Genomic DNA, 23,726 nt, shown 5'->3' with positions numbered 1-23,726 from the left:
TTATCTGCCCCCCTACAATACCAAAATCCATCCTAAAAGATCTCAAAGTCTCTCGTCCACTTGCTCAGTCCTAAAACCTGTGCACAAGTGAATCTTGTCACTGTTTCAGGGCCAATAAAGTATTGGAAAGGGTTGATGAGAGAAGTACAGTGGTTGCATAGATGGACATAGGTGGAGAGACTCTTCCCGCTCAGAAAGGACAGTAGGACTAGGGGGCACAGCCTCAAGATAAAGGGGAGGCGGTTTAGAACGGAGTTGAGGAGGAACTTCTTCACTCAAAGGGTGGTGAATCTCTGGAATTCTCTGCCCGTTGAAGTGGTGGAGGCTGCCTCGCTAAATATTTTTAAGAAGCGGGTTGATGGGTTCTTGATAAGAGAGGGGATTAAGGGTTATGGGGAGAGGGCGGGAAAGTGGAACTGAGCCACAACAGATCAGCCATGATCTTATTGAATGGCGGGGCAGGCTCGAAGGGCTAGATGGCCTACTCCTGCTCCTATTTCTTATGTTCTTATGACATTGATAGGATATTTGATACAGCACTACATTCAGCAGAGAGGAGTGCAGACGATTAATGGACAGTAATAATTTGGGTGTTTGTAGTGTTCTGAAGAGGAATCAAATTGGATTTGAAACATAGGTTGGAATTTTCCAGCCCCCTCCTGCAGGCTGGCGAGCTACTGAAATGTCCGTTCACATCAGCGGAACTGGAAGGTCCCACCTGTGTGAAGGTCTGGAATATTGACCGGAATTCTCTCAAAGTGTCGAGCATAGCGCTGCCGCTCAATCACTGGACAGCCCTGCATTCCCCTCCTGAGCCACCTGCAGCCCCCCCCCCCGCCGCTCCCGCTCCCCTGCCACCCACCACCCCTGCTCCCCTACCCTCCTCCCCCCGCCCCCCCGCCCCCATGGCCCGATCGCTGACCCCCAACCATTCCCAAGCCCAGCTCGGAACCCCCTCCTCCTGCCCTGCCCCGGACCCCCACCCCCCCCGCCCCCCGTCCCTTCCCCACTTCCCTCCACCCTGGCCTGCCCTGAACATCCCTTCCTGAACTGCCCCGATCTCCAGTCCCCACTGCCCCGGGGAGCCCTGGCCACATCTCCCATAGTCCCGGCCCTCAAAAAATTAGCACAGCGGGTTGCGAGAATTGCAGCAATTAACTCTTTCTCTCTCCACAGACGCTCCCTGACCTGTTTGGTTTTTCTAGCACTTTCTGTTTTTATTTTGGATTTAACTGGTTAAGGAGGTGGTGATTAGTGATGAACAGAGGTTCTCTTACTGGAGAGAAGTGTACAGTGGGGTTCCCTGGTACTGGTATTAGCAATGGCTTCTTGTGTTGTTTTTAAATGACCGGGGAGTACAGTTTTTTTAAAACTTTATTCCAATCCAATCAAGTCAAATTAAACCCAATTCAGAGTCCCAACAAGTTGGGACATTCCCGATCCAAGCTGACAAGACAGGGCTCTCACCTCCTGTCTTGGGCTTGATCTACATGATCCAAGCTGACTGGAGTAGGTGTAGCTCCTCCTCCAGGGCTTGATCTTATTTGCATCTTAGCCAAATGGCCGAGATGCCGCTTTAAAAAATTGCTTCAAATGAAGCTGAAATGTAACCTAATGACTTCAACCAAGTGCAGCATGTCGATACTACACTTGATCTTAGCCAAAAGGCCGAGAAGTACAGTTGCGTGGTTCGAAGGTGATATCGAACTTGGTCACAGTGAGAAAGCAAAAAGTCAAGGATAGAATATGACACCCACAGGATTTTACAGATGGAGTTTTGAACTGTTCACTCGGACAGGCTGTAAAATTCACCCAGGTTACAAAGCTTCACTGCAAAGTCCAAACACAGTGAGAAATATGTGAGAAAGGAACAGAAGAGTATGCTAATTGGTTTAGGTGATGATGGTTAGGAGCAAGCTGGTTTGCAGCATATTCCCATTCACTCCAATTTCACTAGGGCTCCTTGATGTCAAATGTTGCCTCTGGAATTCAATTCCTTTGTCCATGTTTGAACCAAGGCTGTAATGAGGTCAAGATATTTTGGCCCTGGAGGGAGTGCAGAGGAGGTTTACTAGGCTGATACCGGAGTTGAGGGGATTGAGCTATGAGGAGAGGCTGAATAAACTAGGCTTGTACTCGTTAGAGTTTAGAAGAATGAGGGGAGATCTCATTGAGACGTATAAGATGATGAATGGGATGGATAGGATAGAGGTGGAGAGACTCTTCCCGCTCAAAAAAGACAGTAGGACTAGGGGGCACAGCCTCAAGATAAAGGGGAGGCGGTTTAGAACGGAGTTGAGGAGGAACTTCTTCACTCAAAGGGTGGTGAATCTCTGGAATTCTCTGCCCGTTGAAGTGGTGGAGGCTGCCTCGCTAAATATTTTTAAGAAGCGGGTTGATGGGTTCTTGATAAGAGAGGGGATTAAGGGTTATGGGGAGAGGGCGGGAAAGTGGAACTGAGCCACGACAGATCAGCCATGATCTTATTGAATGGCGGGGCAGGCTCGAAGGGCCAGATGGCCTACTCCTGCTCCTATTTCTTATGTTCTTATGTTCTTAAGATCAGTGACCCTGGTGGAACCCAATCTGAGCATCAGTAAGTTTTGCCGAGGAAATGTCTTAATCTCTAGAAATCCCATTTTGATCTCAACACTTCCACTAACACTCAGTACTAATCTCAGTTCCTAACCGCTGAATATGTCTTCATCTGCAGGTAGGAGCCTCCCATTTGCACCAATTGAAGGGTTTGCAAACCATCTTCAGGTTAGTTGCTGACTGAGTTCTAGTGGCTCTTACTGAATTGGAATTGTCTGGAGGTTTTTACAGCTTCTTAAAATGGGTGAGATTGGGATTGGTGTGGCATGTGCTGAAAGCACTGACGTCTGGCTCAGAGGTCAGAGATAAAAGGTTGGGAGCAGCCTGAATTGACTTACAGTCCCGAGAGAGCAGCTTTGTGGTCACAGCAACACCAGGATCAAGCAATGGCCACCGCTGTTGGGATGCCAGCCAGTCCCCAAGGAGGCAGGGCCATGGGGGCCAGGCTCTGAGCCAAGTCTGGTTTTTGGATGGGCCAGGCTGGAAGATTCTCTGTTGGCCTCAGGCGGGATCTTAGGAGCCTTGGGCAGGCGAGGCGGTAAAATTCCAGCAACAGTAACACACTGTATCCTCTGAAGGGGATTTGCCACGAGGCAGGGAGGAGGAAATATGGTGGAACACAAATATGTTTTAAACACTGTCCAATCTCGCAAAATTTACAAACTCTTCTGAGTGAAACTAAAGTCAGTTGTTGGAAGCAGTTTCTTCTGGGAACCCATAAGCAGCAAATATATGATGCAAATTATCTAGAGTTTTGCTAGTACTTGTTCAATTCATCGAGAATCTGCCAACCCACTTCAGATTAATAAATTGGGAATAGAGGGATATGGACTCCGCAAAGGTAGGGAGTTTTAGTTAAGTTGGGCAGCATGATTGGTGCAGGCTTGGAGGGCTGAAGGGCCTGATCCTGTGCTGTAATTTTCTTTGTTTATTTAAATGGTGATCACAATGAATAGCTGTTGTCCTTCAATTTCTGTGAATTCTATGAGCAGTCATTTTCATGTTTGCGAAAGTGCTGATGGTGGCTTCTGTGGTGGCTTCCCTGCTGCCATCAGGTTATTGAATGGTCCTATCACATATTAAACTGATCTTTCTCTACACCCTATATGTAACTGCAACACCAAATTCTACATACGCTCCTTCTCCCCTACGTACTCTATGAACAGTATATTTTTGTCTGTAATAGCGTGCAAGAAAGAATACTTTTCACTGTATCCCAATACATGTGACAACAGTAAATCACATCAAATCAATTTTCTACAGTTGACATATTCCACACTGTTTCACTCTGTCTTCTATGGCCTTATTTAATGCTGATGGCATGGTAGCACAGTGGTCAGCACTGCTGCTTCACAGCTCCAGGGACATGGGTTTGATTCCCAGTTTGGGTCACTTTCTGTGTGGAGTTTGCACATTCTCTCCGTGTCTGAGTGGGTTTCATCCGGGTGCTCCAGTTTCCTCCCACAGTCCAAAGATGTGCAGGTTAGGTTGATTGGCCGTGCTAAAGTTGCCCCTTAGTGTCCTGAGATACGTAGGTTAGAGGGATCAGTGGGTAAATATGTAGTGATATGGGGGTAGGGCCTGGGTGGGATTGTGGTCAGTGCAGATTCGATGGGCCAAATGGCCTCTTTCTGCACTGTACGGTTTCTGTGATTCTATGGACGCCAAAGATAGCTTCTCGCAAGACTCTTTGCCAAGCTCAATCTCAAATGTTAATCATGAAGCTCACACTGCAATGTACCTTTCAGGAATTGTAACTCTGGCTCCCCAAAAAACAACTTTTATCAACTGATGGCTCATACTTATGCATAAGAAAACGGCCTGATTTCTGTATCAGTATCTGTGATGGCCACCCGTTTTGATCTGGTCATATACCTTTGCCGAAACACGGTATCTGTGAGCTGTCACACAGCTGTTCGCAGCTGTGACACCTGACAACTCATCCATGTGTGAAAAGAAAAATACATCTTCCCTGTTGTGCTGCATGTCAGATGGGGATGGTAATCTAGACCTTACATCCTATCATCCATCTGTGCTTAATATTGTTCTTATAGACAAAATCAAAACCAATTACTGAATGTGGGTTGCAGCTAAAGTAGGTACTGGAGACCTTGGATTCAATACTCAGTACCATTGATCAGTTTTGATTGTGAAACTACAGCCAGACAATGTTTATGAAATCTTACTCCAAAAGTCAAACACAATGCTTCACTTTCTATCTGAGTATAATTTCACTCACTGGCACTGAGAGTGGGTGAGGCAAATGAAGTCGGTCTCTCCTCACCATAATCCATCGTGTGGATGATCTCAGCACCTACTCTGTACGGAGAGGCATCATACGCTAACTTAGTCTTTTTGGACACATTGCAATGTGTACTCATTGTACTGTCAACCAGGCTTATATACAACTTGAATGTTTTATCACACTCTCTGTCCAATTTCACAGAACATACTTTCTCAAGCACTCATTCAATGGATATCGTAAGGTTGTCAATAATTGCAGTAATTCACGACAAGAAACCTAAAAAGGATCTAAGCTCAGGCATATTGTGTGCATTTCTTGTTGCTTGGACTTTATTCAGGGTGGGATCCCATCTTTGTCTACCCTGTGACCCAAATACTCTGGAGAGTTGAAACATTTTACATTAGTGTTCCTCTGGATTTCAGGCTTTTCCAAACATTGGAGCACCCACCATGGATCTGTCTGTTTGGAGCTGAAATGAATACATCGTCCAAAGAGCACGCTACTCCCTGAACTCCTTGCAAAATTGGGTTGGAAAATTCCCGGAGCTGAACAAACACTAAATGGTGACCAAAGAGCAGAATTTTCCCTGGGTTCAGCCTGGGTTTGTAAACTCAGGGCATTCCTTGGATGGCTTCCCACTGGGCTCCTGCCCACCTCAACCTCTCTGCAATTAACTGTCTGGTGAGGCAAGTGAGGCCAAGGCCAACTTTCTTTTGGGTAAATCAATTGAATTGAATAAAATGAAGTAAGGGACAGAAGGGCAGCCCTAAAAAGAAGGGAAAAATGTCAGTTCAGGCACTTAAGGAAGCAATTAATTACCAGTTAAGGGCTGTTTCCTGCTCAGCCTCAGTTTTCAGGCTGGTGGGAAGAGTTCAGGTGCAGGAAAGTTTTGAAAACTCACTCTACTCATGCCTCAGGCAGGAAGGTGAAGCGAAGGGTAGGGTAGGGTAGGGTGGGGGAAATGGCATCTGCATAAATGGCTTCCTTTCAACAACAGGCACCCCCCTCATGAGGTCTATGCCAGATGGGTGATCCCTGTCCCTACAAGCTCACCTTCCACAGGGATGTGAGTCCTGGGGTCTCACCTCCCCTTCCTGTACTGCACTTAGCTGTTCCTGGAGTCCTGGGGATGTAGTTTCGGGAGACTACATGCAACCCCATCCTGTCCATTGCAGCTTCTGTTGGGACTAGACAGCTGCTGGCCAATCTGATTGGTCCTCAGCTCTCTGAAGCGGGATTTCCTCCCAGCACCAGTCCCACCTCCAACCAATGAACATTCTTGGGAGTGTTCAATGGCTATGGGACAGCCAGTATTGGTGGCATTCTCCACCAATTCTTTGGGTGGCGTAGTGGGAGACCCTACCATGTTAAAAACCCGAACCTATGAAACTGAATCAGCCCATGCAGGTATTATGAGCCTTAGACTCAGAGACTTAGACTCGTTTAACTCAAGTTGTAGATAGGCATTTGTCAAATCCAACTTTCAAAAAATATGGTCTCCTAACAACATTGCAAACAAATCCTCTACGTCTGGTAACGTATTGGGGCGATTACATTCCAATACCTGATTTACGGATACCTTATATTCCTCATCTTGCACACCCATCTGACTTTGATACTGCCATTGTGAGACTACTACTCTGTTCTACTGAACAGAACTACTAGTAGAACTATTCTGTTGTACTTAAAAAATATCCCCAGTCTCAAGCCTTTTCAGCCTTTCCTCTACTTTGTCCCTGAGAGCAGAGGGGACTGAACAAGGCCTGCAATAAATTGCACATGCTCCTCTGAACCTGTACATTAGCTTTAGCGTACTTGTTAATCATGTTGTGTGGTATTGTGAATCTTGCTTTGAAACAAGAAAGCTTATCACAATTTAACTTAGGGTGTTAACCAGTTTCTCTTCCTAACAAGACTTGTATTTCACTCTTCACCACAATGAAGGGCAATTTTGTGTATTGCTCATTGCATATAGCTGGAAATAACATTTCCAATTATGGGAGATCTTTCTCTTCTCTATAACTGTAACTCAATGTGAGATTTCCTCAAGTGATGCTGATTGAACTTGTGAAGAGACAGTCATTAAGGAATCACAATAACTGATGCATCCAGGTAGCACAGTGTGGCACAATGCGGTATGGGATGGCACAGTGGTTAACACTGCTGTCTCACAGCACCAGGGACCTGGGTTCAATTTTGGCCTTGGGTGATTGTGTGTGTGGAGTTTGCACATCCTTCCTATGTCTGCGTGAGTTTCCTCCAGGTGCTCAGGTTTCCTCCCATACTCCAAAAATCTGTGGATTAGGTTGATCGGCCATGATAAATTGATTCTTAGTGTCAGAGGAATTAGGGCCTTCCCTTGATATGGGGTAATGGGGTTAGGGCCTGGGTGGGATTCTTGTCGGTGCAGGCTTGATGTGCCAAATGGCTTCTTTCTGCACTGTAGGGATTCTACGATCTGTGTTAACCTTCATGTTTACTGGATTTCCATCCAACTCTATTTGGACCACAATGCCTTGAGAATTTCTACTAGACGTCCTTGTGTTTGGAATGTATGGGTCTCAACTGACCCCTTATCGACCTGCTGTTCAACAGCTGTATGCAGTGACTACCCCATTTCTGCCAACCAGTTTTCAATGTGTCTTGGCAAGACAACCTTTCCTTTTGCAGCTGTAGCACTCTGCCTTCAGATAGTCTGTGCCCAGTGTTGGCCTAAGCCCTAGTAAGAGGACCTTATTGTACCATGGCCACTAATAACTCCTTCGTTGCAGCCTCCAGCTTACTCAGCTGCAGCTTATTTACCTCAGCAGACAACAGGCGTTCGTTAATTCTCATAAGTCACATTCCACCTTGTCCATGGACAATACTGTTTGGCAAGCAATGTCAAAAGTTATATTTGGCAATGTCAGTAAATGTGTTCACTTTTTAAAATCACACATAAATCCGTCCTACAATGCCCTCTCTGAAACTCTCCAAGATGACAATGGATCGATAGTTTTCTCAAAGCCACAATATACTCTCCAATCTCCCCACTGGGTAATGAATCCTGGTTATAAATTTCAGTAATCTCCAATAGCTTGGGACTGTGGCGCTGCTCAAGCTTACAAAAACATTTCCGACAGTGACGTGTCTTTTAGTTTTATTGGAATGAACAAATTCTTGAGTATTTCATACATTTCAAGGCCTTTTTCAATTAAGAAATGTTCCTTTTCCTTTCCTCATTGCTTTGTTAATAGCTGGATTAACAAGATCATTCAAGGTATTGCTGACAGCGAAAAACATCTCCAGCTGCTCTATATATGCACTGAAAGATGCTCAGTACAGATATACACTTCCAGTCGTACAATAATGCGTGCTAATGCAGCCATCCTCAACAATCTGCCCAGCCATGTGTACAAACAGCTTTTTCACCAAGAGCAGATTTTTAAATTCAGGTTCTTCTGCTGGTTTTCTGGAAGCTTCTCCAACCCAACTTTGTTTGCCCAGAGAATCTGCAATCCTATCCTTATTGCCTGACTATGATATATTTGCAGGGCAAAAAAGACTGTGTGCCAGGTGGAGGTAAAGTACCCAACTGAATTGGTTTACTCCAGTTGTGTTTATATACACACATGCATACACAAATGACCACAAAATGGTGCTATTACAGGAAGTGAATCATCAAGTGATCACTGAAATTACATTATGTAAACTAACATAAAAATCAAAGCACAGACACAAGTCATTTAGCCTAACTCCACACAAACATCAGGGACGATTTCATGGAAATACCCACTCACCTGATGAAGGAGCAGTGCTCCATAAACTCATAATTCCAAATAAACCCATTGGACTTTAATCTGGTGTTGTGAGATATTTTACTATTTCATGGAAGTAATGGGATTCCCACCAGCCTGCTGGAGAGCTGGTGAGAATCCCTTGTCATCTCTTTTTCGGAAGACCTGCCAGTCAGGCACTTAGCTGGGAAGCTAAATCCAGGACCCCAGGGTTGGAAAGCTCATCTGCTGAGAGCTGCCAGCCAATCAGAATACACACACCTGAGTGTAAGGATCACTAAGGGACCCAGGCACAGGTAAGTGATAGTGGGACAAGGGTCACCAGGTGGGGTTGTGGTGGAGGGGGTGCGGGGGTTGGCAGCAAAGACAGGGGAGTGGCTCTGAACATACCTCCCTTTCCTGATCCTGAGTTCTTTGAACAGGCTCTGAGCGTCTTTGAATTTGGAAGTCCTCATGCAATCCTGACAGGGTTTGCTCTTCATACTTCCCATATGACCACTGCTGCCAGATTAGATCCTTCAATAACAATACTTACCCACTTCAGAGCCTCAGGTGGGAAGGTGGACCATGGGTATTCCTGCCATGGACTTAATCGGCAGAGTTGTTGGCATAGTGAACAGTGAAGAAAATTATCTCCGATTGCAGCAGGATCTTAATCAATTGGGCCAGTGGGCTGACAAATGGCAGATAGAGGTTAATTTAGATAAATGCGAGGTGATCATTTTGGTAGAATGAACCAGGGCAGGACTTATTCAATTAATGGTAGAGTTACAGAACAAAGAGATCTAAGGGTACATGTTCCTTGAAAATGGAGTCACAGGTGGACAGAGTGCTTGGTTTCATTGGTCAGAACATTGAATACAGAAGTTGGGACGTCTTGTTGAAGTTATACAAGACATTGGTAAGGCCACATTTGGAATACTATGTGCAGTTTTGGTCACCCTATTATAGAAAGGATATTATTAAACTAAAAAGAGTGCAGAAGAAATTTACTAGGCTGCTACCAGGACTTGATGGTTTGAGTTATAGGGAGAGGTTGGATAGACTGGGACTTTTTTCTCTGGAGCGTAGAAGGCTGAGGAGTGATCTTGTAGAGATCTATAAAATAATGAGGGGCACAGATCAGCTAGATAGTCAATATCTATTCCCAAAGGTAGAAGAGTCTAAAACTAGAGGGCATAGGTTTAAGGTGAGAGGACAGAGGTACAAAAGTATCCAGACGGCAGTTTTTAACCCAGAGGGTGATGACTGGCTGGAACAAGTTGTCAGAGGTAGTAGTAGAGGTGGGTACAAATTTGTCTTTTAAAAAGCATTTAGATAGTTACATAGGTTAAGATGGGTATAGAGGGATATGGGCCAAATGCAGGCAATTGGGATTCCCTTAAGAGTTTAAAAAAGGGCAGCATAGACAAGTTGGGCAGAAGGACCTCGTTCCATGCTATAAACCTCTATGACTCTATGAGTTGGGAAAGGGGGAGAACTACACCTCCCAGCTGATTAAATGCACCATACCACCAAACTCACCATGGGGAGGAAGGCATTAAATTGCACACTTCCTCTCACTCCTCTTCATCTAACTCTATCAGGCTAACCTATTCTTTTCAGTTTATCTAGCTTCTCTCTCAATGCATCTCAGTTAATTGTCTTAACTATTTCTCAGAACATAGCTCGTAAATTCTGTACTAGCCACAAGTTCAGGTGCGTAGGAAAATAAAATGGCATTTGACTCCAGTTCATTTTATTTTGTTATAAGATTGTTTATTATTTTTTATGAACCATCCCTCCTTCTGTAGATATTAATTTTCCCTTACACTTGGGGCCATTGCTGATCTATTTCGCATTTTGATATGTGTGTATTTTCCAGCAGGGACCAGTCCTGCTTACTTGCTGATTTATTTTCTTTCTTTTCCTATTTACATTTCTCTCTTTACCAATCACCCTTGGCAACAAGCACACCTCCTACCTCCTCCCCACTCAAAATTCAACACATCCCACGGCTCCCTATAGATACATCCCCAAGCTAAGAGTTGCCAGGAATGCTGAGCGATTGTGTCCTCCACCATTACTGCATCCACTGTGCGCACGTAGCTGACAAATTTTCCCCCCTTTCCAGCACAGCACCGAGTATACTCAGGAAAACAACCAAACACAATGATCCCCTTCCTGCAGCTAGCAAGCTTAAAGATTACTGCTCCACGAGTTCTCTAGGGTGTGAGGCAGGCAAGATCCCCTTCTCTTAATCCTACTTACCATGCAAACATTTCAAGAGGTGCTAATTATTATGCATCTGATAGAGGGAGGACAGTATGGCAAATTATATTTCCCTAATACAAACTGCTGCAGAATGGTTAAGCATCTCGCTGAATTCTCCAACTTCCCATGAGCAACACAATACATTTAACAATTATGCTGTGTGCTGAAAGCAAAAGATAACAACCTGGTTTAATAAATCTCTCAGGAGATACTCGTAAACCACTGATGATTAGGTTATGCATTTCAGCATGAGGGATATAATTGCTGCACTGCAGGCTAGTCTGATTTAAAGGTCAGGGCATATTGTTATGTTTAGACATAACTATATGCAACTATAACCATCCCACTTCTTGAAAGTGTTACATTCCAAAAGGGACACGCTCCTATATGGCAATAAAAATTGTGACTGTGCGATCTCAGACCCCATGGGGTGGCGTGGTGGTTAGCATTACAGCAGGGACCCGGGTTTAATTCTGGCCTTGGGTCGCTGTCTGTGTGGAATTTGCATGTTCTCCTTGTGTCTGCTTGGGTTTCCTCCGGGTGCTCCAGTTTCCTCCCACAGTCCGAAAGACATGCTGGTTAGGTGGATTGGCCATGGTAAGTTGCTCATTAGTGTCCCAAGGTGCATAGGGTAGATGGAATAGCCATGGTAAATGTGTGGGGTTATGGAGATAGGATGGGGAAGAGGGCCTGGGGAAGATACTCTCTCAGAGACTTGATGGGTCAAGTGTCCTCTTCTGCACTGTAGGAATTCTAACCACTGACTTGTGCTATCGGATCCAGTTAGATGTAAGGTTGATGTGTTTACTGTCCTCAGAATGAACAGATCCCCTTGGGTGGTCAATTTGGCCAAAGGATGAACACAGGTGTTGAATGGGGGTGACACTAATAGGGTTAGCCTGTTTGGGAGTCTGGGTTTAGCACACCATTTTAATCCAAATTGCTGATTGCTGTAATTAGAACATGTTTGGAGTCTTGAGAGAACTGATCCAAAAAGTTACCCGATTTACATCACAGGTCCTTCCATAGCTTCAACAGCAGTGATCATGAGTATTCCTTTAAGGCGTGAGTATTCCTTTAAGTAGTGCTTCAAATCGAAATCAGTGAATTGTGTGGAGAATTAGGGAATGAGCAGAGTAATTTAGCAGCCTGAGGAACCCCAAGAGAAAAATATTCATTCTTGAATTGCATAAACACTAAACCAGGTTCTTTGGTCTAAGCAATCTGTGCAGGTGGCCATTCTGTTCTACACGAGCAGGGTTTTCCATATGCCTTCCCTGTTCCCGTATCTTGTTATTCCCTTTCCTTCCGCATCTAACCTATTTAAATGCTGATATACTATATCTGCTTCAATCACTAACTCTGCAGCCACATGATTTGGAATCATAGCTCAGAAACAGAGAACAGTTGGAGCAGGAGGCCATTCAGCCCAGCTTCTCTTTGTCAGCTCTCTACAGAGGTAGTTCAGCTAGGCCCACTCTCCTGCCTTTTCCCCTGCAGCTCGACAGTTCTTTCCCCATCAGATAATTTTCCAATCCCTTTTTACAAGCCATGACTGAATCTAACCTCCACCATACTCTCAGGAGATGGTGGCTTAATGTTAACGTCACTATACTAAATATTCTTGATGCCAGGTTAATGCTGAGATAAAGGTTCAAATCCCACCACAGCAGCCGGTGGAAAATAAATTCAAATATAAAGCTGGAATTGAAAGCTCGTTTAAACAATAGTGACTGTGAAACTATCATTGATTTTTTAAAATAAAAACCCATATGGTTCACTAATGCCCTTTAGGGAAAGCAATCTGACGTCCTTATCCGGCCTGGCCTATATCTCACTCCAGACTCTCACAATGGGCCCAATTTTGCCATTGTGTTGTACCTGTTTTCGGGCGTGTAAACAAGGTAAAGTCAGACGTGAGGCCATTAACACGATCCAAGCCCGCGTCCGCGCAGATAGCCACTTTACCGAGACCCGGGAATGGCCGCAATCCGACTAGTACCCGAAATGAGCGGAACGGTGATTTAAATACATTTGCATGTATTTAAATTGAATTAATGAACTGCCCACCCAACTTTATCAGCATTTCCCCCTTTACCACCGCGTTCATCAATCCAGAATTGCGCTGAAATGGACATGCTGAGTAAGTCTGTTTCGGGGGCTCCAGCTGCTGAAGAGGTGAGTTCAGAGCTTCCAATGGCTCTCTGACTCGGATCGGTGGAGGAAGGGGGGTGGAGGCAGGCCAGATCATTCTCTGGTGAGGAGGGGGTGGCAGCGGTGAGAGAGGAGGAAGGCCCAATTGTTTTCTGGTGGGCGGGGGGGGGGGGGGGGGGGGGGGAGGTGGGTGCAGGAGGGCAAATCATTGTCTGGTTTGGGGGGGGGGGCGGGCGCAAGAAGGGAGGCGGGTAAGATGTATCTCTGATAGGGGTGGTGGGGGGGGGGTGGGGTGAGGCCAGATGGATCTCTGCTGGGGAGGGGCAGGGGGCTCCGCTGCCACTCTGCAGGTGATCATGGCGGGGGGGGGAGAGGGGGCGCAGGAGTGTGATTGGTCTGGGTAGTGGCGGGAGGGGGGGAAGGGATGGATAAAGGGGACAGTGATATCTGTGGGGTCCATCACTCCTGCCTTTCACTACCCGGCTGCTTTATCCGCTTTCTGTGGCCCAGGACCGATCTGACACAGGACTTTTTTTTCCCATTTTTTTTCTAATTGCGCATGCGCAGTTCAGAGCTCCGATCGTTTCAGGCACACTAAGCCCTGCCCACAGCGTGATTCAGACCCCCAATTCTTTCTTCAAGCTCAGTGTGTATGGGAGCGCCTGAAAGCAGATTTCCAAGTCGGAGCTGAGTTGCGCCCAGGTGAATGAAAATGGTAAAATCAGGCCCAATGTGGTTGACTCTTAACTGCCCTCTGAGATAGCCAGGTAAGTCTCACAATTCAAGGGCAGTTAATAATGGGCAACAAATACTGATCATGCCAGTGATGCCAACAGCTCTGGAAAGAAAAAAAAATTCTAGCACCAAAATATTCTTGGTACTTCCTGTTTCCTACCACTCAGTCAGCTTCTTATCCATACTGCCCCTGTTCTCTCCCTTTTATTTCATGGGCCTCAACTTTTATGAGAAGTCTGTTATGTGGCACTTCATCAAATGTCTTTTGGAATTTATTTACACCCACTAAACTGTATTACTCTCACGTACCATCTCTGTGACTCAAGCTGGTTAGTTAAACATGATTCACCTGCAACAAACCTGTGCTGGTTTTCCTCAATTAATCTGCATTTATCCAAGTGACTGTTCATTTTGTCCCGGTTTATTGGCTGGGACTTTGTGTCAGCATTCGCCACAAACGTAAATGACACTTGGGCGCAAAATCCCATGAGAGGCCAAAAGCGAGATTATCGCCAGCAAGATCTCATAGTGCGATTGTCCCTCTCTCTGCTGTTGAGGTAACAAAGTTCCATCCCAGCAAGTTCAGGAACCTCATTTTTAATACGGTAAATACAGCCCTCAGTGGGGAGAGGGGCATGATTAAGCAGTGCTGGAGTGGGGGGTGGGGGGAGCTACGTGAGAGGGGGACTTCCTCGCCTGTGTGGTGGGGGTCTCAATGTCTATTGGAGCATAAAATTGATTGGATGGAATTCCACAGAGAATCTGCCCACCCAAATCCAGATGCTTGAGCAGGTGAGGCCTTGGGCAGGAATCTGCCCATTCACCATTTAAGGCTCTTAAGTGGCCACTTAATGGCTTTTTCCTACCCAGCCTCAATTTTGGCCACTGTAGCACTGTGCCTGGCCGGGTTGAAGAGCTGTCAGCCAATCTGACTGGCCATTAAAACAGTTGCTTAGAGTATCTTAATACTAACTAAAGTTGGTCAACTTACCCAGTTAACACACGGGGGTGGCACGATGGCACAGTGGTTCGCACCACTGCCTCACAGTGCCAAGGGACCCAGATTCAATTGGGTGACTATCTGTGTGGAGTTTGCACGTTTTCTCCATGTCTGTGTGGGTTTTCTCCGAGTGCTCTGGTTTCCTCCAAAAGATGTGCTGGTTAGGTGTATTAGCCATGCTAAATTCACCCTCAGTGTACCCGAACAGGTGCCAGAGTGTGGCAACTAGAGGATTTTCACAATAACTTCATTGCTGTGTTAATGTAAGCCTACTTGTGACGCTAATCAATAAATAAACTCAGATGAGTTAACTACATAACTCACCCAGCTAACTGACACAGTTACCTTAGCCAGTCAGCTTATCACCGTAACACATCTGTAATAATCCACCCTGGTCATTCCCATATAATTCATCCAGCCAGCCTACCTGAGCTAACTGACCTCAATAAATTATGATGTGGGTATGCCGGCGTTGGACTGGCGTAAACACAGTAAAAAGTCTGACAACACCAGGTTTTAGTCCAACCTATTTATTTGATAATATACTCACAAGCTTTCGGGGTTAGTCCCTTCGTCAGGAATCCATTCACCTGACGAAGGGACTAACCCCGAAAGCTTGTGAGTATATTATCAAATAAATAGGTTGGACTAAAACCTGGTGTTGTCAGACTTTTTACTCAATAAATTACCCAGATAATTTTCCAAACCACACTTTTAGAAGCTGTGCAGAAATTCACAACCCTTAGATCTGAAATAATTATCTAAAAGATTTGAGCAGATTGTTGTTTTATAGCAGCAGAACTAATAATTTATCCAAAGCAGCTGGAATCCGGATGGTCATCTCTTGCTTTCAAGTTCCAATTCCTGCCACATTCACATCCTGCCACAGTAGTAACTGTGATAATAAGGTGCAGTGTAACGATATGCAATTATGCTAATATCGCAATCATACTGTCAAACAAAGTTGGAATGTAAATTATTCTGCAACATCAGGGCTTTTGGATCTGACTGTGGTGAAGCCACCAGGAGCTGAGTAACAGCCAGCATTGTAATCAGGTCCTTTCAAAGTGACACAATACCAAGGTCAGGGTGTGTTCCCGGCTGCTTCACCTGCCTGGCTTGAACGGCTGGTGCTTTGGCGTTGGGGGAACTATTGCTGAGTTTAACCTATTGGTTGGTAGCCTGAGTGAGAAGACACTCCAGCTTAAACTTCACCCTGCTCAGCTTGATGGCTTTGACTGAGACGTTGATGACGCGTCAAGCTCCTTCTCAGAGCCTGAGGTTTTCAATTTCTTCTTTTGGAAATTCCTTTTAAGCAATGTCAACAGGTGCTGACTAAAAAGTATTGGAGATGTTTACAGTTTCTGATTAGAACTCCTTCTATTATGATCACAGACTAATCAAACAACAGTCAACTTCATACTCCCAGAATCATACCTTCCAGACAATGTCCCAGACACCACTCACAAGCAGGACAGACCCAGCACAGATGGTGGCACAGTTTTTAAAGTTTATTTATTAGTGTCACAAATAGGCTTACATTAACGCGGCAATGAAGTAGTCACTGTGCCACCACAATCCAAGCTGACCGGGTCCTAAAGGACATCGTTGCTAAACTGAGACTGGTGACAGAATCAACAAGAAGAGAAAAAATACTTGACCTCATCCTCACCAATCTATCAGCCGCAGATGCATCTGTCCATGGCAGTATCAGTAAGAGCGACCACCGCACAGTGCTTGTGGAGACAAGTCCTGTCCTCACATTGAGGATAGTTTCCTTCATGTCGTGTGGCACTACCACTGTGCTAAATGGGATAGACTTCCAACATAACTCAAAATGAGGCATCCATGAGGTGGTGTGGGCCATCAGCAGCAGAATTGTACTCACCACAATCTGTAACCATGTGGCCCGGCATAAACAAAGAACAAGCAAATTACAGCACAGGAACAGGCCCTTCGGCCCTCCAAGCCTGCACCAACCATGCTGCCCCTACCCTTCCAGGGACCATATCCCTCTATTCCCCATTCTGTTCATGTATTTGTCAAGACGCCCCTTAAAAGTCACTACTATTACCAACGCATATTCCCCTCTCTACCATTACTGCCAAGCCAGGGGATCAATCCTGGTTCAATGAAGAATGCAGGACGGCATGCCAGGAGCAGCAGCAGGTATACCTAAAATTGAGATGTCAAACTGGTGAAGCTACAAAACAGGATTACTTGCATGCCAAACAGCATAAAAACAGCAAGTGATAGAGCTAAGCAATCCCACAAACAACCGGTCGATCTAAGCTCTGCAGTTCTGCCACATCCAGTCATGAACAGTGGTGAACGATGAAACAACTCACTGGAGGAGGAGGCTGCACAAATGATGGAGGAGTCCAGCACATCAGTGCAAAAGATAAGGCTGAGGCATTTGCAACAATCTGTAGCCAGATAAACCAAATGGATGATCCATCTTGGCCTTCTCCAGAGAACCCCAGATCACAGATGTCAGTCTCCGGCTGATTCGATTCACTCCACGTGATAACAAGAAACAGTAGAAAGCACTGGAAACTGCAAAGACAATGGACTTTGACAATATTCCAGCAACAGTAGTGAAGATTTGTGGTCAGAACTTACCGCTCCCGTAGCCAAGCTCTTCCAGTACAGCTACAACTCTGGTATCTACCCGACAATGTGGAAAATTGCCCAGGTATGTCCTGTACACAAAAAGCAGGACAAATCCAACCCAGCCAATTACCGCCCAATCAGTCGACTCATGATCATCAGTAAAGTGATGGAAGGGGTCGTTAACACCGCTATCAATACCTGCTCAGTGACGCCCAGTTTGGGTAAAACAGGGCCATTCAGCTCTTGACCTCATTACAGCTTCAGTTCAAATATGGACAAAAGAGGCGAGACTGACTGCCCTTGGCATCAAACAACATTTAACTGAATATGTATCAAGGAGCCCTAGCAAAACTGGAGTCAATGGGAGTTAGGGAGAATGCTCTCCACTGGCTGGAATCATATCTGCACAAAGGAAGATGGTTACAGTTGTTGGAGATCATTCATCTCAGTTCCAGGACATCACGGCAGGAGTCCCTCAGGGTAGTGTCCTGGACTCAATCATCTTCAGTTGTTTCATCTTAAGCTCAGAGGTGGGGATGTGCACTGATGATTGCATATTTGGAACCATTCACAACTCCTCAGGTACTGAAGAAATCCATGTCCAAATGCAGCAAGATAAGGGCAATGTCCTATCTTGGGCTGACAAGTGGCAAGTAGCATTTGTGCCACACAAGTGCCAGGCAATGACCATCTGCAACAAGAGAGAATCTAACCATTGCCCCTTGACATTCAATGGCAATACCATCACTGAATCCCCCACTATCAACACCCTAAGGGTTATCATCGGCCAGAATCTGAACTGGATGAGCCATTATAAATAAGATGGGTGAGATCTTGTGGAAAAAATTCGAAGTGCCAAACGAGTGAGATAACGGGGGGAGAATTGCACTGGATTTTTGGGTGAGCTGCAAGTTGCAATTTTAAGGCACTTAGTGCACAGAAAGTACCAGGATGTGATTCCTATCAGCAGCCTGAGCTCGCCAGGGAAACTGGCAGCTGAGCTCTTGGGCCATTGTGCAGGATCCTGATCTCCCAGCAATCTCCTGCCATCTCCCCCCACTGCCCACGGACATCAGTTTTCCCCCCCACCCAACGATCATCCCCTGTGCCGGTATAACCCCCCCTTCACATTTGCCCCATGGTCATCGGACCAGACCCACCCCCCCCCGCAGCCGCCTCAAAGACCCGTCTGCCAATCTCCCCCATCTGTAGAGTTCCCTCCCTCCCACTCCTGCAGAGCTCCCCTTAACTTCTCACCCCAAACCTCCCGTCATAACTCCACCCAGATTCTTACTCCACCTCAACTCAGGCCCCACCTATGGTGCTGGGTGCCAGGGTGGCACTGCCCAATGGGCACTGCCCAACCCTGTCCCCCGCCACCCAGGAGCTTCAATGGCCGCCGATCCCCCCGATGAGGCCGTCACATCAGCTCTCCCATTGGGGGAGACCAGCTCTTAAACCCCAGTTTCTTACCAGGGAGAACCTCGGCCAGTGAGCAGGTACGGCAAGTGAGCCTGGACAAGGCATATGGGACTCGTTAATCATTAATAGTGTGAGGGTGTGAGGCCAATTACACAAGCAAAACAGGGCCTCTACGATCACTGAAAGTTAGACAGATAAAATCATAAGATCGCAACAAGAACAGGTCAGGGGCTAGGAATCCTGTGGCGATTAACTCACCTCCTGATACCCCAAAGCCTGTCCACCATTTAGACAGCATACGTTGGCAGTGTGATAGAACACTCTCTACTTATCTGGATGAGTGCAACTCCAACAACACTCAAAAAGCCTCAACACCATCCAGGACAAAGTAGCCCCACTTGATTGGCACCTGATCCACAAATATTCACTTCCTCTGATGAACGGTGGCAGCAACTGTGTGTACAATCTATAACGTGCACTACAGGAACTTACCAAAGACAGCACTATTCAAATCCATGACCACTACCATCTAGAAGGACAAGAGCAGCGGGTAACTGGGAACATCACTGTGCTGACTTGGACATATATCTCTGTTTCTTCACTGTCGCTGGGTCAAAATCCTGGAACTCCCACTCTGACAGCACTGTGGGTGCACCTACATCACTGTAACTGCAGTGGTTCAAGAAGGCAGCTCACCACCACCTTCTAATAAATAAACTTAAAGGCTTAAACTTAAAGGGCAATTCGAGACGGCGATAAATATCGGCCTGGCCAGCAATGCCCGCATTCACAATTTAATTTTTAAAAATAATTTATTTTTCAGGAGGATTTCCCTCTCAATCCTGTTCCATCTACAGGTGACTTGAGCATCTGATTCTAGAGCTTGAATAGATTAATCTATTTGTGTTTCAATACAGATTTATGTCAATGAGAGCATTCTTCACCTCAGGGGATATGTAGCTTCTGTCATGGATTTCTCAATAATACTTGACTCCAAAACCACCCTGTCGTAGCAGAGTTTGGTGAAAATAGATATGAGAGACAAAATTGATCATGTACTGATCAATTAGGAAGGTAGGAAGAAAACAAGGTGACCAATCAATAAATTCAGTCAGATGAGAAGGAATATTCTACTCAGTGAAATTCTCAGCCTGACTTAGTTGACTGGGTTGGTTTTTACATGGTCTGATGGAAAGACTAACTTTTGAATGAATTATAAGTAGAGGACTTTATTTTTGGAAACGATCACTGAAAGTCGAGCAGACAAAGTTGTAATATCGTACCCTGAGGCTACGAGTACAGGTCAGAGGCCTGACAGCAGCTCCCATTAAGAGAGAGCTATTTACCCCCACTTGAGCAACAAGAATTTGGCAGAGTCCATGAGGTATGATTGATGAGGTGTGACTGACTGAGGTTTACCTCATGGAAGTGATAGCCTCGGTCCCACTTTATACTCGTTTGAGTATGAGCTTCAAACAAATGAGAAAATCTACAAGTTAACAAATCAAATAAAATAATAGCCTCTTAAAGGGACACTGTAACAGACCAACACTCCAAAGGAAACTTATCTAACTAAGTCAAAATGTCACTTTGTGGAGCGAGTGCAGTCCAGTCCCTGGTGGTGCCCAGTCATTGTGCAGGTGGACACTGCATGCTCTCTCTCTCGGGCCACCCAGCCACGTAAGGGGGCAGACAGGCAGGCTGGACAAGTCCCTGGCCACCCGCTGCCTGACCCGTTTAGTCTTGCTTTATACTATTTTAGGTTGAAAGAATTGAGATAAATCCAAGAGACCAATCAAGAAAGCAGCCTCTAAAAGGGATACTACCTCGAACAAAAAAAACTAATTGCAAAGGAAGCTTAAAATGTCAAGCTAAAATGTGATTATTGGACTGGATAAAACACCCCATTCCCGGTGGTGCCTATCAGGCATGGAAGGCCTCTACAATGCGGCAGACACCACATGTTCCCCCTCCCGGGTCACCTACTTGTGAACATAAGTATGGAAGAGGGGCAGACAGTCAGGCCCGATGAACCTCTGGATCAACCAGTGCCTGGACCTGTTTAGTCTCGCTTTTTAAGCGTTCTAAAGACTTGATTGAACAATGCACTACCCCTGTGTATCCTAACAATATAATTAACATACTAGTAACACTCATATGATCAGGCAGCATCTGTGGAGAGAGAAGAAGAGTGCTTTGATGCCATTGTAAAGAGGCAAAGAGGGGAAACAAGCTTCATTGTTCACATTCAGCCTACAGAATGTAAGGAAGATTGATTATTTTATGTGATGCTATAATGACAATGATCAGCACCATAAAGAATTTAAGCTTAACTGCACTGTGGACTGTATGGTAGCCCAGAGGTTAGCACTGCTGCTTCACAGCGCCAGGGACCCAAGTTCAATTCCCGGCTTGGGTCACCGATTGTGTGGAGTTTGCATGTTCTCCCTGTGTCTGCATGGGTTTCCTCAAACAAGTCTCAAAGACATGCTGGTTACAGGCACCGGACTGTGGTGACTACGGGAATTTCACAGTAACTTTATTGTAATGTTAATGTAAGCCTTACTAATAAATAAACTTTAATTTTACCAATTATAATATTTCATTTCTTGAGCATTAGTGACCTGCACCCTGACACATTTTCCATACGCATACATGGCTCTCCAGCTGAAAAGTTTCCCATTCCTGTTCTTAACTGCTAGCAAAAGTTTGGAACTAATTCCCCCGACACACTAACAATAATGAATCAAAAATCCAAGGTGACTAACTAACCGTATCATCTTCATTATTCAACTCTGGACAGTTGTTTTTCACAGACAACATTCCAATGGCCTCAGAAACATTGTGATCCTTGAAGTTCATAGTCGCTTATGTTCTTATCCACATGACCTTCAAGACAAATCAAAACAGATTGTCCTTTTGCTATTTTGGGAGAACGAATTGAAGATGCAATCAACACATTCTGTTGGGAGTTTTCAACATATCCATCACAATCTGGGGGTTAAAAGATCTGCTAACTTCTACTTTCACCAGTTGTAGGTCCCGGAAATATCTTCTCTGAAGCTTTGTCTCGATATAAATACTACTTAAGAGTGAGGAACTGAGAATTGTACATAGTAGGTCTGAGTTAACAGTCAAAGCTAAGTTGAAGCAGATGACACAAAGTTGGCCTATGTTGCTGACAGTAATTTTTGCAAGGCCAACTCGTTTGCAGAAAATTTATCTTGGTACAGCTTTCAGCTTGTACATGGGGATTTTCAAAGAAGACATGGAGCCACTACATCAGCTACATCAAGATCAGCAGCTGTATATTGGGGGTTTTAATCATTAAAACATTCAGCAGTACTGGAATTCATTTCAGCTCCTTGGCAGGTTCTGGAAAGATTGGAGGGAGAGTTGAGAGAATGAATTGTCAGGAAACTAGCTGAAGGAAACCATAAGCCGTGACATGAAATAAAATCTGCTGGCAACTGACAACAACAACTTGCATTTATATAGCACAAGGTACTTCACAGGAGTGTGGTCAAATCAAATCTGACTCTGGGTCACACAAGAGGTTATTGAGGCAGATAACCAAATGTTTGGTCAAAGGAACATCTTAAAGGAGGAATGTGGGGTAAAGAGATGGAGAAGTGAAGGGAGGGTATTCAAGAGTTTAGGGCAGAGGCAGCTGAAGGAACAGCTACTGACGGTGATTGCCTTTGTCAGTTTGGAAAGAGGGATTAACACTTTTATTTGAAGCAGGTTAGTATCTCTGCTAAAGTGGATTCACCTGAAGGAGCAATGCTCCACAAGCTCGTGATTCCAAATAAACCTTTTGGACTTTAACCTTGTGTTCTACTGATCCCACCCCAGTCCAATGCCAGCATCTCCACATCAAACTAGACACGAGAGAAATTCAATCTGAACATGTCAAAGATCTTTTTTGGATGTTGCACAGTATAATTTCTACTTCAAATGTTTAAAAGAATAGTTGCGATGGAATATCTGTATCAGCTTACAGAAGGATTTAGATATGAATAAAAATCTGAACACTGTCAAGTTAACAGTGTCAAAGTATGAAGCTTACATTTTAAAAATCTGTACTGCTTTTAAAATGAAGCCCAATAAACCATGTATTAGCTTCAGCAGCCTAGTAAGCTTTCTGGAAAGTTCCAAATTGGATTATAATGGGCAGGGGTCTCCCTTTAATGGACATGCCTAAACAGCACTCATTTGTGGAATTTTACACCTGCTATCGTCAAAGCTCACTTCAACATACAGGGACAATAAACTCCTTGATTCCCCGTCTCCAAGTCTGCCATGTAATAAAGGAGTGCTATCAAGACTGAGTATCCACAATAAAGTGTAAAGACCAATATCTACTTTCTATTCCACAGAATCCCTACTATGCAGAAGGTGGCCATTCAGCCCATTGAGTCTGTACTGACTCTCCAAAAACATATTCTGCCAAGACCCTCTCAACACCCCCCCATCCCCGTAATCCCACTCATCAATCCATCTAGGTGCACGTTTCTGGACCCAGAGGAAATGGGCAGACATGGGGAGAACGTGGATATGCCAAACAGTCACCCAAGGTAGGAATCGAACCTGGGTCCCTGTTGCTGTGAGGCAGCAACGCTACATCAATGGCTTTTGACTGAAATGCCTTCACTTTGAAAGACCATCATTTGCTTTTCATTGTTAATCAATGGCCATTCATATGATTAAAACTGACCTGTGATCCAAAAACTGAGAGAGAGGGGGATGGAACTGTCTGCAGACCACCAGGGAAAGAAATGCAAAGAAAGAATGTATCACCTCATCTTTTCAAGACTTGCAAAACTTAAAGTCTTTTAAGCCTCTTCCAACTTGTTTCAAACAGTTCCAAGTTCACCTGGAAGAGATTGCACCTCTGGTTACAACAGCCATTGGTGCCAATCTACATATCCTG

General features: G+C 45.1%; 1 protein-coding gene and 1 non-coding gene across 2 annotated transcripts in view; both read right to left on the bottom strand.

The window, feature by feature from the left end:
• Window positions 1-23,726, bottom strand: part of rsph14 (radial spoke head 14 homolog) — a 625,753-nt gene that overhangs the window by 52,377 nt on the left and 549,650 nt on the right. The window lies entirely within an intron of this gene.
• Window positions 1,489-1,680, bottom strand: LOC145356220 (U2 spliceosomal RNA). The gene has a single exon (XR_013889087.1). It is a non-coding gene; the product is annotated as a U2 spliceosomal RNA (small nuclear RNA).

The sequence above is a fragment of the Carcharhinus amblyrhynchos genome, chromosome 20 (genome assembly GCF_965287045.1).
Source record: "Carcharhinus amblyrhynchos chromosome 20, sCarAmb.v2.hapA, whole genome shotgun sequence".
Lineage (NCBI taxonomy): Eukaryota > Metazoa > Chordata > Chondrichthyes > Carcharhiniformes > Carcharhinidae > Carcharhinus > Carcharhinus amblyrhynchos.
This window is presented reverse-complemented; position numbering and strand designations above follow the sequence as displayed.